Below are 4,003 nucleotides of genomic sequence, written 5' to 3' on the forward strand. Positions count from 1 at the left end.
TGCCCCAGAGGACCATGGGCCAACCACCGCTCTAAGGCCGTGCCTCTTCTGACCTGCAGAATGGAGAAGCAAAAAGCCTTCACTCCAAGGAAAGCCCTTCCTATCAGAGGAGACAACCTTGATTATGGTTCTCCAATGGAAGATGGCGGATGCGCAGAATCGCACTTTCCCTCTGCGCTTTCCCATCAGGAGAGACGTCAAGTGAGCCCTTGCAGCCGTGGGCTAGAAGACGTCCCCTGTGGAAGGAGAAAGTATCTCAAGAAAGCAAGGCTCCCTGAAAGCGACGTGTCAGCGGCACAGGCCGCGCAGGGCCACTTCAGAAATAACACCACATGTCTGGATGAACAAACTCTGTCAGTGGAAAACAGATATTTGTCCCCTACAAGTCTGATGTGCCCTACCGCTGAGCAATTTCCATATGAGAATAGCCAGAGTGGAAACCCTCAGCTGGTGCCCTGTGAACTGTGTCACGGGAAGTTTGCTGTAGAGAGGCTGGAGAAACACAGCAAGATCTGCAAGAAGCTTCAGAATTCAAAGAGGAAGGTTTTTGACTCTTTCAAGCACAGGGCCAAGGGAACAGAACTGGAGACATACATCCATAAGAAGAAGGTTAAACCGCCAATCGTGGTAAGGGCTATCCTTAAACTCTTTCCAAGCTTCCCTTTTTTTCTCCTAGAGTCAGACTCAGCTTATAAATCAATGTAAACAATAAATAAGTGTTTTATGAAGTACTCTTCTGAAAAACTGCCGCAAAGGCACATTTGCCAGACAGAATAAATGTGTCTTAGTGACTTCTGAATTCTGTTGTAAAAATCTACATATCAAGCAAATAGCACTCACAGGAAACAAAACCATAACTACGTAAATTGTACTCTCTACCCAATGACCTGAAAGGTAGCCCCAGAAAGCTACGTTATTACTGTATTGATATTTTCTTGCCTTGTGAATGGTTTGCGACCAGACTGTGTACGCAGTGCTAGTCTGGACTTTTTCTGGAAGCTGTTTTATTGGTTTCATTTCCTGTTCCCAGCTGAGAAAGAACAACTGGAGGCAGAAGCACGAGGATTTCATTCGGAGCATCAAACAGGCCAGGGAGGTGCAGCAGGTGATCACGCAAGGAGGGAAAGTTGTGAACCTGCCCCAGCCCCCCGCGAATCCAAACCCCGACTACGTGCCCTGCCCTCACTGCGGCCGGCGCTTTGCCCCCAGGCCGGCACAGAGGCACTTCCCCAAGTGTCAGCACATCAGGAGCCGCCCTCCTCCTCCTCCTCGCAGATGAAAACTGATGTGAAGAAGAGCAAAAGAGTCATGATCTTGGCTCACGACTCACGTCCTGCTTTTTCTTTTTAGAAACACATTTAGCACAGTTCATCCGTATGATGATGAAAAAAAAATGTTACCTTATTTTAATTAAATGATTTTTTTTTGGTGGACTGGTGTTTGCGTAGCTGTGGTTATTTCAGTTTTTCTCTTATCATTCATACACCTTGACCTCCTAAAAATAATTTTTCAACCTGGAACGTACAATTAGCAGGCAATAGAACAGGTCACATTGGTCTTGGAACCATCAAAAAGCAGTATTCACACATTCTCGGCATCAATTTTCCTTAAAAACAACTGAAAAAGCAAGGTAAAGAGTGATTGATTTTTTTAATGAAAGTTATTTGATTTAATTTATTTAATTTTCATAATATTTGAAATATGTTGGGATTAATGTGACTCAATATTATCTGCAGCTCTTACACTCCAGGCACCTGATAAAGTGGAACGCAGTGTCTTTGCCTTACATGGCGCTCAGCTCTTCCTCAATCCCAGCAGAAGCACCAGCAGAAGCAGCAGCCTCCGGGTCCTGCCTCATGCACAGCTTAAAATGCAACACCAAGTAATACAACAAACAACAGGGAAAACCATTCACGATCAGACACATCCGTTGATTGCTGGCTCTCAGTAAAGGGACATTGCATCATTACATCACAAAATAGACTACATTTCAAGGTTAAAGAATTACCATGTTCTGCGATTCAGAACGAGGCAGCAAAACTTCCTATAATCTGTTGTGGCCCTATGACATTGTAAAGGAGCAGGCTTGTGAATACATCTCGTTTAATCCAATGGAAATATAACTCTCAACTTTTTTACGTTTTTGCCAATAAATAATACTACATTGTTAACTCTGCATAAAGAACCTTGGAATGGAACGTTTTTTGCAGTGAAATGTTTGCTGCATAACCTATACCCTTTCTCTCCTACATCACATTGCATTAGTCATTACAGTGATTAGTGAGCAGGAAGGGCTGCATCACATCGCAATTTGTGTGGAACTTGAATGCGAATTTGTTACAACATGGCGTAACTTACAGTCCTTTCACAAAATTCATGATTTTGTGCTCAATTTTGAGTTTGTAAAGTTTTTCTATAATGTCAATGATTTTATTTTGTGACTGAAATTAAATACTTTTGTGTCTGCAAAATTGGGACTGTAGTTCCACCTTAACCTACTAGTACTGTATGTCTTTGGACTGTGGGAAGAAACTGGAGCACCTGGAAGAAATCCACACAAATGAAGGGAGAACATACAATTCCATCCAGACTGCACCCCAGGAATTGAACCCAGGACCCCAGCTCTGTGAACCACAGTGCCACCTCATTGCTATAGTCACTATAATTAATGTCAAAACTCATTTGCAAATGAGCAGCCTGGGATCCAAAAGGATCAAGACAAGGATCCAAACAAAGCACTATCCCAAAGCTTGGCTTTGTACAGTATATCATACAGGGCTTGATGCAGAAGGCAGATAATCTAAGTCCATGCAATAATTGCTAAGGGAAAGTGACTTTGTGTTTTTGGAGGGAAGTCACTCAACATGGAGCTGTGTTAGTGAAATGATTGTTCTGATGTACGGCTGATGTCCAAACACTGAAAACATGATTGTGTATGCAATCGCACTCCCGAGCTCCATTGGGTATGGTTGAACTTTTTATAGTTCATCACATTCAAAGTGTGTGTACCTGATGAAAGTGTAACACGCATTTGGAGGAGTTATTCAGGATTTTCTTTCATTCAACTATTTCAAGACCCATTATTTTCAGATGTTGTAGTATACGTGAATAATGAAAGGCCTTCTTATTACACAATGAAGGAATGACTTCGCAGGTGTGAAGAATAAAAGATTAATTCAGCTCACTTTGGGGAGTTTCACAATGGCCCTCCTTAAAGAAATGTGGGTTTGATTAAAGGAGTGAAGAAAAAGCACTGAATAATATTTGCTTCTGTAAACGTAATCATCTCAAAATATGGTTAAAGAAATTGAAGAAGGTTAAACATAATCCAAAACGTATAAGGTCAATTTAAATACAACCAGAATTCTAGTGTTTATGCAATGCATCTGTGGGTTGATATGAAATATGGCCGTTCTTAAACTAAACGAGGTTATCGAGAGCATATTCCGAGTACGGCTGTGGCCAGTTGTACTGTGAACTGCGAGGACCGTATCTTATCCTGAACTGACTGTGCGAATACCGTCCTCTGCTGGCAGAAGGAATAGATTACAACGGCACTGTATTGGCGATTAGTCCTATTGCTAGAATATTGAAACAACAAGGAGTCCGCGGAGTCAAGCAATGCTGAATAAACAAGTACCTGAAATTCAATAGGATTTTGTGTATTGATTACAAATAGGTGTGAATTTCTCATGTACAGTGGTATTCATGGATTCCTTACACAAGCAGCCGTTGTTATGATACTTTCGTAATCTGAATATAAATCTGTTATCTACTTGAAACTGTAATTATTGAATAGATTAATGTCTTTGAAATGCTTCATTAACTGGGCAGTTTCCATGTTTGGAAATGTTTTTATTTTGATTGCTGATTGCTAGATACTGTATGTTTAATAGGCATGCTGTTAATATTTTCTACAAATAAGACAGTTATGCTGTAGTAAGTTCTATATAAGTTATATAACATAAGTTATATTTTGTTCTGAGGTCAATTTGAATCTCAT

This window comes from Lepisosteus oculatus, unplaced genomic scaffold (assembly GCF_040954835.1).
Source record: "Lepisosteus oculatus isolate fLepOcu1 unplaced genomic scaffold, fLepOcu1.hap2 HAP2_SCAFFOLD_44, whole genome shotgun sequence".
Taxonomy (NCBI): Eukaryota; Metazoa; Chordata; class Actinopteri; order Semionotiformes; family Lepisosteidae; genus Lepisosteus; species Lepisosteus oculatus.